The sequence below is a fragment of the Idiotropiscis lumnitzeri genome, chromosome 3, assembly GCF_059441095.1.
Source record: "Idiotropiscis lumnitzeri isolate Australia: NSW breed Sydney's pygmy pipehorse chromosome 3, RoL_Ilum_1.0, whole genome shotgun sequence".
Lineage (NCBI taxonomy): Eukaryota > Metazoa > Chordata > Actinopteri > Syngnathiformes > Syngnathidae > Idiotropiscis > Idiotropiscis lumnitzeri.
The window spans coordinates 33,521,496-33,535,945 of NC_142393.1; the positions used below are offsets into that span (position 1 = coordinate 33,521,496).

Consider the following 14,450-nt stretch of genomic DNA (forward strand, 5'->3'; position numbering starts at 1 on the left):
ACATCAGCGGGCGCACCCTGATGGCGTCCACATTGTAGCGGGAGACTTTAATAAGGCCAATTTAAAGACTGTACTCCCAGAGTTTCACCAGCATGTCAAGTGCCCAACGAGGGGAGACAACACTCTCGACCATGTGTACTCGAACATCAAGCACGCATACAGAGCCCTCCCACTCGCCCCCCTCGGCCAGTCAGACCACCTGTCCTTGCAGCTCGCACCTGCGTACACCCCTCTCAGGCGCAGATTCAGGCCTCCCACAAAGACTGTGAAAACCTGGCGTGACGACGCCATGAGTGAATTACAGGACTGCTTTCATGACACAAACTGGGACCTCTTTGATCATCAGGACCTTGATGTCTACACGCATTGTGTACTGGACTACATCAAGTTCTGCATGGAAACTGTGTCCCAACAAAAGACTATACAGACCTTCCCAAATGCGAAGCCCTGGATGTCCAGCAGGGTTCGCTCTCTCCTCAAGGCCCGTGACGCTGCCTTCAGGTCAGGCGACAAAGCCCAGTACAGGGTGGCTCGTGCTGACCTGAGCAAAGGCATCAAGCTAGCCAAGGCAACCTACAAGGGGAGGCTGGAGGCCCACCTTGCCAGCAACAGACCACGGGAGGTGTGGCAGGGTCTACGGAGCATCACCAACTTCCGTGGCAGCAGCACGACCTCTGTAGACCCGAGTGCATCGCTGGCAGAGGAGCTTAACTGCTTCTTCGCTCGCTTTGACTCGCCCCAACCGTCACACCCCCGCACTTCAAGCTCCAACTCCCCCCCACTCATCGTAGAGGAACACGATGTGAGGCGCGCGCTCCTGGCGGTCAACCCCAGGAAAGCTACTGGACCCGACGGAATACCAGGCAAGGTCCTCAGAGCATGTGCCCACCAACTGTCACAACCGTTTCTGCAGGATCTTCAACCGCTCCCTGGCTCAGGCAGTCATCCCCTCCTGCTTGAAAACTTCCACCATTATTCCTGTCCCCAAAAAGTCACCAGCCGTCCACCTGAATGACTACCGTCCTGTTGCTCTCACACCAGTCATTATGAAGTGCTTCGAGAGGCTGGTTCTCCAGCACATCAGGGACTGCCTTCCTCCCACTCTGGACCCCTACCAGTTTGCATACCGGGCTAACAGATCCACTGAGGACGCCATCGACACTGCTCTGCATGTTGTACTGGGCCACCTGGAACAACAGCAGAGCTATGCAAGGATGCTCTTTGTGTACTACAGCTCGGCATTCAACACGATCATCCCAGACATCCTCGTCGCCAAACTGGACACTCTCGGCCTCCCTGCCCTCACACGCATCTGGATTAAGGACTTTCTGACCAACAGACCCCAGACTGTGTTGCTCGGCCCCTACACGTCCTCCACCTTCATGCTGAGCACCGGTTCCCCCCAAGGATGCGTGCTGAGCCCTCTCCTGTATGCCCTCTACACCTACGACTGCAGCCCGGCCCACGGCAACAACACCATCGTCAAGTTTGCTGACGACACGACAGTGGTCGGTCTGATCTCGGAAGGTGATGAGACAGCCTACAGAGAGGAGGTAAAGAGACTGACAACTTGGTGCAAGGACAACAGACTGCACCTTAACTCTGCTAAAACAAAGGAGATTGTCGTCGACTTCAGGAGGAACAAGACGCTGCCGCCCCCCCTCTGCATCGAAGGCGTGTGTGTGGAGAGGGTCCACACGTTCAAGTTCCTGGGAGTACAGATCTCCGATGACCTTTCTTGGAGTCACAACACCACAGCAGTGGTAAAGAAGGTCCGCCAACGTCTGCACTTCCTGAGAGTCCTCAGGAAATTCAACCTGGACAGGAAGCTGCTGCTGGCCTTCTACCACTCGTCCATCGAGAGCCTGCTGACGTACTGTGTCTCCACCTGGTACAGCGGCTGCACGGAGGCGGACAGAGTGAGGCTCCAGAGGACAGTCAAAACAGCGCAAAGGATTATTGGCTGCCCTCTCCCCTCGCTGTCGGACATCTACACCGCCCGGTGCCTCAGAAGGGCTATCAACATCGTCAAAGACAATACCCACCCAAACTCACACCTGTTCGACCTGTTGCCCTCTGGCAGGCGCTACAGATGCATCAAATCAAGGATCAATAGACTGAGAAACAGTTTCTTTCCGAGAGCCATCTCCATACTGAACTCTCACACACACACGAGACCACCCTAACCTTGCAAAACAGTCTTATTTATTTATCTAATTTATATATTTGTCTGTATTATTGTTGTATTGCACTGGAGAGGGGAGCCCTCTAATCTCGTTGCACACTTGAGTACAATGACAATAAAGGGATTTCTATTTCTATTTCTATTTCTATCCATTATCCGCTGCATATCCGGAGTCGGGTCGCGGAGGCAGCAGCTTTAGCAGGAAAGCCCAGACTTACCTCTCCCAGCCACGTCTTCGAGCTCTTCCGGAGGGATCTCCAGGCTTTCTCAGGCCAGCTGGGAGACATAGTATCTCCAGCGTGTCCTGGGTGTGGTACCTTACCTCAACACGACCGACTGATACAGGGTTAGCATCACAGCAGACGCCCCACCGAACCGCCTGTCAATCTCACACTCCTTCCTCGCCTCACTCGTGACCATGACCCCAAGATACTTGAACTCTTCCACTTGGGGCCGGATCTCTTCCCTGACCTGGAGAGGGCACTCCACCCTTTTCTGACTGAGAACGTTCTCAGATTTGGTGGTGCTGTTCTTCATCCCAAACGCGTCACACTCGGCTGCGAACCACTCCAGTGAGAGTTGGAGATCACGGCTTGAAGAAGCCAACAGTACCATATCATCTGCAAAAAGCAGAGATGCTATACTGTATAGTATTCTCCCCACCGACTCACAACATCCCGAGTCAAGGTCAGCAGCACCCCATCTCAACTATAAGCACTGTTAATGGTGTACTGCTGCTCCTGAGATGCCGGATGGTGGACCAGAATTCCTCGAAACTGTCTGTAAGTCGTTTTCCATGGCCTCACTGAACTCCTCCCACGCCCGAGTTTTCGCTTCAGCAACCACCGAAGCCGTATTCCACTTGGCCAGTCAGTGCCTGTCAGCTGCCTCCGGAGTCCCACAGGCCAAAAAAGGTAGGACTCCTTCTTCATCCTGACAGTATCCCATATTGCTGGTGACCACCAGCGCTTTCGGGGGTTTGCCGCCACGACAGGCGCCAACCACCTTACATCCACGGTTTTGATCGGCACGGAACATGGTCCACTCAGACTCAATGTCCCCCCGCCTCCCTTGGTACGTGGGCAAAGTTCTGCAGGTGGTGAGAGTTGAAACTCTTTCTGACAGGGGATTCTGCCAAGCATCCCCAGCAGACCCTCACAATACGTTTGGGACATCTTCCCCCACCATCGGAGCCAACTCACCACCAGGTGGTGAGCAGTTTACAGCTCTGCCGGGCAAGGGAAAACATGGTCCATATATTGTCGGCATTATAAGGGGTCTTTGTGAGCTGTGCTTGGTCTGGACCCTCACCTAGGACCTGTTTGCCATGGGTGACCCTACCAGGCGCAAAGAATCCCAGACAACTTAGCTCCTAGGATCATTGGAACATTCCTTGACAAAACAACTGAATAAAGTCAGAAAATAGTAGAAATCAAAAACAAGAAAAACATATACATACATGTTTGGACACCAAGAAAGGCAGAAACATTAAACAGATATGTATGTGTATGAACGTTAATGTTACAACAATGCAGTATTCTGATCTTTTAATGATATGTCTTACTATGGGCCACACACACACACACACACACACACACACCCCCACAAGCACCCCCACATATATATATGGTGGCCCGACTGGTTAGCACAATGGCCTCACAGTGAGAGACAGCATCGGTAATGGGTTCAATCCCGGGTCCGGCCATCCTGTGTGGAGTTTGCATGTTCTCCCTGTGCCTGCGTGGATTTCCTCCGGGTACTCCGGTTTCCTCCCACATTCCAAAAACATGCATAGCAGGTTGATTGGACACTCTAAATTGCCCCTAGGTATGAGTGTGAGCGCGGATGGTTGTTCGTCTCTCTGTGCCCTGCAATTGGCTGGCAACCAGTTCAGGGTGTCCCCCGCCTACTGCCTCAAGATAGCTGGGATAGGCTCCAGCACCCCCCGCGACCCTAGTGCGAAGCGGTACAGAAAATGGATGGATGTATATATATATATGTATATATATATATATATATATATATATATATATATATATATATATATATATATATATGTGTATAAAATATTATATATATATATATATAAAATATTATATATATATATATATATATAAAAAATAGATATAAAATATATATTAAATATATAGCCTCAATTTATTTTCTAGTTATGTCCATTTAATGTTATGTGTCGTTTTAAAACACAGGCCTTTTGAATAATAAGAACAAGTAAAATAAAGCAATGACATTCATATTAAAATGACCATGTTGATTAAAATACTGTACCTTCTTTCAACAGCATTTGAAGTACCCAAAGGACAGCAAATATGTTAAAAGGCTCAACAGGGCAGTTGCAGAGTTTATCTGGATGGATTAAATGCCAATATATTCAGTAAAAAAAAAGCTCGTTTCAGAAACCTTGTACATAATTTGGACAAAAGGTATGGCCTCCCATAAGGATTTTTTTAATGTAAAATGTAATTCCCAAGATATATGATGAGACAAGATCTATGATCAATCACACCTAGCTCCTTGGCTTGGAACCTGTTAAAGGAAAAACTGTGATAGCCACCCGCCACCATAGGAGTTTTGTGGTGCTGTAATATTTTATTTCACATGGTAATTTTAAATTGCTTTATTTATGTTGTTCTGAAGGATTTTAATCCAATGCCAATTATTTATTTTAATTTTTGTTATTGTTCCCAAAGTCTGTTTCAAAATAATGGAAAATATTGGCATTTGTGTGTTTCACCTTTTTTCAAAAAGTATCAGAAGGTAGCAAAAAGTATCAACCAACATATTGGTATTAGTATCGAAATAGAAATTTTTTATTGTGACAACCCTACTGTCTTGAGGGAAATGTATTTTTTAATGTTTCATGTTTTTTCTCCAAACTGTTTGGCTTTGCAAACATACACGGTAGACACAAACCCCAATGTATATACACAATTACATCGCTCAACATATACAAGTAAAACGAAACACTCCAAATATCTGTCCATTGTGCAGAGGGAAGTCTGTCCATGGTACAGAGGGGAAATGAATAAAAATACTGCAATAATAAAAAATACTGCAATGATAAAAATACTGCAATGGTAAATAAAATACATCATTGGATAAAAGTACAGTAGTTGGGTGTATTGAGTATTACATCCTTGGACTGCACGATTGCACTAATGCCCTACCGTTGCCCTACCGTTTGTAGAGTCGACCCAATGTTCTTGTTAAACAGTCTGACAGCAGCCGGCAGGAAGCAGCGGCAAAATCTCTCCTTTGCACAGCGAGAGTGTAACAGCCTATCACTAAACGAGCTGTGGAATGCTGTTAGAGTCTCCTGGAGTGGGTGGCCTGGGTTGTCCAGGATTGATGACAGTTTCGCCATCATCCTCCAGCCCCCCACTGAATCTACAGAGTCCAGGGAGCAGCCCAGGACAGAGCTGGCCCTCCTCACCAGTTTGTCCAGCCTCTATTTGTCGCAGCCCAAGATGCTGCGTGCCCAGGAGACCACTCCATAGAAAAGGACTGATACGGCCACGGAGTCATAAAAGTTTCTGAGGAGTGTCCCCTGGCTCCCAAATGACCTCAGCCGCCTGAGTAGCTGGCCGATTGGTGAGCACCATGGCCTCACAGTGCAGAGGTGTGGGTTCAATTCTGGCTCCGGCCTTCCTGTTTCCATGTTCTGCCCGTGCCTGTGTGGATGGTTGTTTGTCTGTGTGCACCCCATCTGCTGCCCGAAGACAGGTGGGGTCCCTTGTGAGGAGAAGCAGTATACATAATGAATAAATGGATGGATATATATATATATATATAAAAAAAGAAGTGGGGCAGCTGGCAACCACAGTACAGTGACAAAGGTGCTTAGTTTTTTCATACTATGTCCAATCTAACCTGCACTCCTCCTCAGTGACAACGCTAACTTTACAACCGCCACATTCCTGATTTTCCTATCTGTGCTGAGCTTGCTCCCGCTCAACTTTATCACGTTTGTCAATCTGGATCGGAACATTCTCCTCTGTTTTCCCACTTAATTTATTTCTTTTATTTATGTTATTTTTTTCCATTATTTCTGAAAGTATTTGCATTTCCCTTAAAGAACGTGTATGAAGTTCAGAAAAGTGTCAAAAGTAAAGTAATTACAAACAATAAAGCATGATTTTTTTTCTTTTATTTGGAAAATTTGAAATATAATAGTTTTACCGAAGTTAAATTCTGCCGAGCGATAAACCCACCATCCTACCGGAGGCTGATTTGACAGCATGTTCTGTCAAAATGTCCTACCCGTGAAAAACCTCAGACCAGAGGCTAATTTAACAGCCAAAGTACGACCGTGCGCTTCCAGATTGTTTTGTTTACATGCATGTAGGTAGAACTTAAAAAAAAAAAAATCCCTTAGTAAAATACACGTAGACGCAAGCAGGTAGGACGTCCTGACAGTTTAATTTATTGAATCTGAATCAGAATGTACTTTATTGTCATTGTACTCAGTGTGCAACGGGATTGGAGAGATCCCCTTTTCTGTGCAATATAACAAATTATTTAATTAAATATTTCATTAAAGTAAATTAAAGATTAAATGGTTAAATACAAATATATGTGAAATTTAATAAATAATCAATAAAACCTTACGTTGGAGTTCTAAAAGGAAAGGATAGTTGTGTGCGAGAGTTAAGCATGCAGATGGCTCTCGGGATAAATTGTTTTTCAGTCTTTTAGTCTTTGAATGTGTGGACCCTCTCCAAACTCTCACTTTTGATGTAGAGGTGGGGTGGTACAGACTTGTTCCTCCTGAGATCGATGACAATCTCCTTGGTTTTTGCAGTGTTCAGCTGTAGTTTGTTGTCCTCACACCATGCCGTTAGGCTCTGGATCTGTAAGTTGTTTCCGGTACTGGCGCCACGCGAGGTGCTGCCTGTAATAGCAGGTCAGCTCACTATTTGAGCCTTTTTCGTCTGTTTTTCCCTTTACCCTATTTTATTTACTTTACCTCATTGTAGCAATGGACATCCAACTTGCGGTGGTTTTATTGCTGCTGGGGGCTGATTTTTGCGCGATTGTGTCCGGAGTCGAAACTCTGAGTTACGGGTTGATTGTGTACGCAAGAGATCAGCTGTGCTAACCCCGCGCCGGCTCCCGGAGCGAGACCCGATATCCCCCGCGAGCTGAGGAGGAAGAGACAGGGGATGTCGTGCGTGCGGGGGATAAACGCCAGGCAAGGAGAAGATGATACCACCGCTTCCTCGAGTCCGTTATTATGGGGAATGTTACATCCCTTCCCAATAAAATGGACGAGCTAACAGCGCTAACCCGGCACGAGAGGAATTTCTGGGAGGCTAGCTTGCTGATATTCACGGAGTCGTGGCTAGCAGAGCTAACGCCGAACGCCGTCGTGGAATTGGACGGCTTCCAAATCCTACGTGCGGACAGGACACTGGAGAGGGGTAAGAGGAAAGGAGGAGGGCTGGCTGTGTTTGTTAATGATAGATGGTGTAACCCTGGGCACATCACTATTAAGGAGCAACTTTGCAGTCGAGACATTGAGCTGATAGCTGTTAGCAGGCGTCACTTGTACATGTTGTGGGATATAAGTATATACTGTGTATATTTGCATGGTTTTGATTAATGTCTTCTGCTAATGTTATACATTAACAGCTACATTACGCCGCCACCTCTGTGTGCATGCAAACTGGACATTCCCGGCCTCCCTGCCCTCACACGTATCTGGATTAAGGACTTACTGACCAACAGACCCCAGACTGTGTTGCTCGGCCCCTACATGTCCTCCACCCGTACGCTGAGCACCGGTTCTCCTCAAGGATGCGTGCTGAGTGTCATGACCCGTGTCTGCCACGTCAGTGTTTTTGTTGTTATTTTCTTCCCTCCTTCCTGCCATGTGCCTTTTGTTATTGTTTTCATCACCTCCCTGCCATGTGCCTTTGTTATTGTTTTCGTTCTCACCAGCTACGCACCTGTTCCTAGTCATCATCACGCACCTGTTCCTAGTCATCATCACGCACCTGCTTCCCATCTGCTCCCCTAAGTACCCGGACTATTTAAACCTTCCAGACCGACAACGCAGTGTCGGGTCATTACCCTGTTTGCCTCCTGTTGCCACGTCACCTCGGACTCTCACGACTTGCGCGTCGCTCCCGTTGTTGCACTTGTCTTCGTTCCCTGTCCGCCTGGCTCGTTCCCGTCTCGTGTTTGGTCCTTGTCATCGTCCAGTTAGTCTCGTTCAGTTGCCTGTGTTGTTTCTTTGCCCACGCCCCGTTGTTCGTCCCCACCAAGCTCCACAATAAATCTCCTTAAAGCTTCACCTACCCCTGCTTCCTCGCTTCTTGGGTCCACCTCCTCATCGCCGCAAGGCGACTCCTGACAGAATGACCCGACCTCGAAAGAAGGACCCAGCGAGGGGCTCGCGGCGGCGTCATGGACACCGCCGCACGGACCCCCCCCACCAACCCGCCGATCAGCTCAGCGCCACGTCTGCCACGCTCCCCGCTTCCCCAGATTACGAGGACTTGTTCGAAAAGACCGCCTACCTTTTGGACTCCCGCCGCGCTGAGCTGGGGGCACGACTGGCCCAAATAGCGGAGCAGGTGGCCTCGATCGCGGAGAAGGGCGCCGCCGCGGTACCACCCCGGGAGGCTATCATGGAGCTGACAGCTCAGATGGCGGAGCTGGAGGTCAAGATGGTGGAGAGCATGAGGCTGGCACAGCTGGCCGACCGACAGCTGGCTGAAAGGGGTCCCGCCTCCACGTCATCTGCCGCAACCCACGTCGCCTCCACGTCAGAAGCAGCAACCCACGTCGCCTCCACGTCAGCTGCAGCAACCCATGCAGCCCCCACGTCAGCTGCACCGACCGTGCAGCCTCCGGTGCCTGCCCCTCACCAGCCTGCCGACCAGCCCCGTACCTCGTCTTCGTTTCACGGTAACGCCCTCGACTTCCCTCCCAACCTTCCTCCCCACTGTACCATTGATTCCGATTCCGACGACAATTTTGATCACCAGGCCAATTCACCCACTCACGCTTTAGTTGATAATGATTTAGCAGAAGTTTTTGAGCACTACGCCCCGCACGTTTTTGTCGACTCGGATCACGAGTACGATGCCGACTACATTTACGCCTTGTTAGACGCTCAGCGCACCCCGGACACAGTTAGTACCAGTCACCTTCTTCCCCCCGAACCATTCCTGACACCCTTTTCGTTCGAGTCTTTCAAGACCACCTCCCACTCCACCTCGCGCGCTTCACGTCCAAAATCTCGGAAGTCACGGTCACGTCGCACACCTCGTTCACCATCGGTTTTAGCACCTGCTCACGTTCCCCTGGCACCCCCTAGCTCACGTTCACCAGCCCCAGTAACCTCGGTCCCTCGTGTTCCCCATTCCCCTGATTCCCTATGGCGGCAGGCTGATAGGGATCAGGGCCCCCGGTTCGGCTGTGCCCGGTCCGACTGCTGCGCCCGGCCCTCTGTCGCCCCCCCGCCAGCTGCTGAGCCCTGCCCCGGCTCCTCTCCAGCCGCAGCGTCCCATCCCGGCTCCTTGCCAGCTGCTGAACCCTGTTCCGGCTCCCCCCCAGCGGTCGAGTCCCGTCCGGGCCCCCCGTCAGCTGCTGAGCCCCGTCTCAGCTCCCCGCTAGCTGCTGAGCCCCGCTCCGGCTCCTCCCCAGCTGCCGAGCCCCTTCCCGGCTCCCCGCCAGCTGCCGAGCCCCGTCCCGGCTCTCTGCCAGCTGCTGAGCCCCGTCCCGGCTCTCTGCCAGCTGCTGAGCCCCGTCCCGGCTCCCCGCCAGCTGCCGAGCCCCTTACCGGCTCCCCGCCAGCTGCCGAGCCCCGTCCCGGCTCTCTGCCAGCTGCTGAACCCTGTTCCGGCTCCCCCCCAGCGGTGGAGTCCCGTCCGGACTTCCTGCCAGCTGCTGAACCCCGTTCCGGCTCCCCGCCAGTTGATACGCCCTGTCCCGGTTCACCCCGAGCTGCGGGGGCCCGTTCTGGCCTCCCGAGAGCTGCTGACCCCCGCTCCGGCGCCTCGCCAGCGTTTCAAATCCCTGGTCCGGCGGACCCAGCCCTGCGTCCGCCACCAGTCCCTGTTCCGGCGGAGCACGCCCTGCGTCCGCCACCAGTCCCTGTTCCGGCGGAGCACGCCCTGCGTCCGCCACCAGTCCCTGTTCTGGCGGAGCACGTTCTGTGTCCGCCACAAGTCCCTGTTCTGGCGGAGCACGCCCTGCGTCCGCCACCAGTCCCTGTTCCGGCGGAGCACTCCATGCGTCCGCCCCAAGTCCCTGTTCCGGCGGAGCACGCCATGCCTCCGCCACAAGTCCCTGTTCCGGCGGAGCACTCCATGCGTCCGCTCCAAATCCCTGTTCCGGCGGAGCACGCCATGCCTCCGCCACCAGTCCCTGTTCTGGCGGAGCACGTCCCGCGTCCGCCACCAGTCCCTGTTCCGACGGAGCACGCCATGCGTCCGCCACAAGTCTCTATCCCGGCGGAGCACGTTCTGCGTCCGCCCCCAGTCCCTGTTCCGGCGGAGCAGGCCCCGCGTCCGCCACAAGTCCCAGTTCTGGCGGAGCACGCCCTGCGTCCGTCACAAGTCCCTGTTGCAGCGGGGCACGCCCTGCGTCCGCTACCAGTCCCGGTCCCCGCTGCGCCCGGCCCGCCGCAGCTCCAAATCCCTGCTTCGGCGGTGCCAGACGGCCCGCCGCCAACCCAATTCCCTGTCCCGGCGGCGCCCGAGGACACGCCATTGCTTCCCGTTCCTGTCTCGGCGGGGTTCGAGGACCAGCCATTGCTTCCCGTTCCTGTCTCGGCGGGGTTCGAGGACCAGCCGCCGCTCCACGTTCCTGTCCCGGCGGGGTGCGATGACCTGCCGCCGCTCCACGTTCCTGTCTCAGCGGGGTTGGAGGACCAGCCGCCGTGCCACGTTCCGGTCTCGGCGGGGTTCGAGGACCAGCCGCCGCTCCACGTTCCTGTCTCGGCGGGGTTCGAGGACCAGCCGCCGCTCCACGTTCCTGTCCCGGCGGGGTTCGATGACCTGCCGCCACTCCACGTTCCTGTCTCAGCGGGGTTGGAGGACCAGCCGCCGTGCCACGTTCCGGTCTCGGCGGGGTTCGAGGACCAGCCGCCGCTCCACGTTCCTGTCTCGGCGGGGTTCGAGGACCAGCCGCCGCTCCACGTTCCTGTCTCGGCGGGGTTCGAGGACCAGCCGCCGCTCCACGTTCCTGTCCCGCGGGCACTCGACGATCATCCGCCGCTCCAAGTTCCCGTCCCGCCGGCGTTCGACGACCAGCCACAGCTCCACGTTCCTGCTTCGGCGGGGCTCGACGACCTGCCGCCGCTCCACGTTCCTGTCTCAGCGGGGTTCGACGACCAGCCGCCGCTCCACGTTCCTGACTCGGCGGGGCTGGACGACCAGCCGCCGCTCCACGTTCCGGTCTCGGGTGCGCCCGGACGTCCGCCTGAGTGTTCACGGGTGGACTTGTTGATCGGGCCTCCCGGACGCCCGCCTGAATGGCCCCGTCGGGACTCGCTGGTCTGGCCCCCTGGACATCCGCCAGACTGGCCTAGTTCGCGGGCCTTGGTCCCGCCTCCCGGACGTCCGCCCGAATGGCCCCGTCGGGACTCGCTGGTCTGGCCCCCTGGACATCCGCCAGACCAGCCTAGTTCGCGGGCCTTGGTCCCGCCTCCCGGACGTCCGCCCGAATGGCCCCGTCGGGGCTCGCTGGTCTGGCCCCCTGGACATCCGCCAGACCGGCCTAGTTCGCGGGCCTTGGTCCCACCTACCGGCCCCCTTCCGCCCACCCTCGTTCTTGGAACTTGGTTTCATTTTTGACTGTTTTCGTTTGGGACGTCTGGAAGCCGTCCCTTGAGGGGGGGGTACTGTCATGACCCGTGTCTGCCACGTCAGTGTTTTTGTTGTTATTTTCTTCCCTCCTTCCTGCCATGTGCCTTTTGTTATTGTTTTCATCACCTCCCTGCCATGTGCCTTTGTTATTGTTTTCGTTCTCACCAGCTACGCACCTGTTCCTAGTCATCATCACGCACCTGTTCCTAGTCATCATCACGCACCTGCTTCCCATCTGCTCCCCTAAGTACCCGGACTATTTAAACCTTCCAGACCGACAACGCAGTGTCGGGTCATTACCCTGTTTGCCTCCTGTTGCCACGTCACCTCGGACTCTCACGACTTGCGCGTCGCTCCCGTTGTTGCACTTGTCTTTGTTCCCTGTCCGCCTGGCTCGTTCCCGTCTCGTGTTTGGTCCTTGTCATCGTCCAGTTAGTCTCGTTCAGTTGCCTGTGTTGTTTCTTTGCCCACGCCCCGTTGTTCGTCCCCACCAAGCTCCACAATAAATCTCCTTAAAGCTTCACCTACCCCTGCTTCCTCGCTTCTTGGGTCCACCTCCTCATCGCCACAAGGCGACTCCTGACACTGAGCCCTCTCCTATACGCCCTCTACACCTACGAGTGCAGCCCGGCCCACGGAAACACCACCATCGTCAAGTTTCCTGACGACACGACAGTGGTCGGTCTGATCTCGGAAGGTGACGGGACAGCAGGCGCTACAGGTGCATCAAATCAAGGACCAAGAGCCATCTCCATTCTAAACTCACACACATACACGACCACCCTTACCTTGCAGAACAGCAACGTGATGTGTTTTTATATATCCTATTCAGTATTATTTTCCATTGCACTAACTATTCTCTTATTTATCTAATTTATATATTTTTCTGAATTATTGTTGTAATGCACTGGAAAGGGGAGCTCTCTAATCTCGTCGCACACTTGAGTACAATGAAAGGGATTTCTGATTCTGATCTCTATGTTTGCTGCTGTAACACTGCAAATTTCCCCATTGTGGGACTATTAAAGGACATCTATCTTTATCTTGTCTCCTTTTGAGATCAGACCGACCACTATCATATTGTCAGCAAATTGGACGATGGTGTTCTCTTCGATGTAGAGACCATACAGGAGAGCTCTCAGCACGCATCCCTGTAGGGAACCAGTACTCAGGTTTTGGGTGGTGGATGTGTAGCAGCCGAGCGTCACAAGGTGGGGTCTGTTGGTCAAAAAGTCCTTAATCCAGGTGCGTATGACTGCGGGGAGGCCGAGACGGTCCAGTTAGGTGATGAGGATGTCTGGGATGGTTGTATTAAATGTCGAGCTGTAGTCCACAAGGCGCATCCTGGCATAGCTCTGATGTTGTTCCAGGTGGCCCAGCACAACATGCAGAGCAGTGTCGATGGCTTCTTCAGTGGATCTGTCAGCTCGAAACTGGTAGGTGTGGGAGGAAGGCATTCTCAAATGTGCTGGAGAACCAGTCTCGCAAAGAACTTCATGAGGACCGGCGTGAGATCAACAGGACGGTAGTCATTCAGTGTCAGGTTCAAAATGTCCTGACGCCTTCATTAGACTGAATTAAATGCAGAGAACCAGAGAAATAACCAGGGAAAGTTTTGTCTTTTACCATTCGTGGATGAGAGGAGAAGTCAGGAGGTGAAGTAGGCGTCTTGCCTGTTCAATCTCCCGCATTCTCTCTCCCTTCTCCGACCACCCGCTTGATCTTTTATTCAGAGGAAAACGAAACTTATGGAAATTGAAACTTAAACAAGCGTGTGGGTGTGCCAGTTGTGCGCGTGTGTGCTGAAGCAATAATGTGCGTGTCTGTGTGTGTGTGCAATTATTACTGATACAAATAGTGTATAAAAACATGATTAAAAATACACAAACTATTTACATATTCTCACATTTCCCCCCTGTTTGTGGGTTTAAATCATGTCCTTATGGCTTTAAGATGAATCATCATAATGAAGTCCTACAACAGCGTGGTCATCCGTGGAGGGGCGAAAACCCTCAATAAGGACAAAATTCCCCTCCTCCCTTCCGGCATGGAACGAGATTCTTATAATTTGATGACCATCAGGGAATAAAACAAATATATCAAAAAACATTTCAATGTGCCTAGTGAAAAATAACAAAACTGTCTCCACGCAGAGCTTGTCTCGGGTGGGTGGAGGCCCTTGCCTCGTTGTAGGAGAGGACAGCCGTCTTTACCTCCCGGATCTTCGTGTGTGGTGTATGTGTGTGCACGTGTGGGGCTTGGGCGACAAGTCCATATTCTTTTTACGTTTCAGTGTCCAGTTCGAGTTCGTCATTGTCCAGTTCGAATTTGTCATTCTCAACATCAATCAGGTTGTAATGGTACATTTGAACAACAAACATGTGGTTAATCATCATCTTTTGTCATAAAAATAATGCAACATGAACAGT

General features: G+C 52.4%; 1 protein-coding gene across 4 annotated transcripts in view; it reads left to right on the forward strand.

Moving 5' to 3' along the window:
• The window catches only part of itpr3 (inositol 1,4,5-trisphosphate receptor, type 3), a 340,721-nt gene that overhangs the window by 86,321 nt on the left and 239,950 nt on the right, over positions 1-14,450 (forward strand). The gene's annotated exons all lie outside the window — the stretch shown is intronic.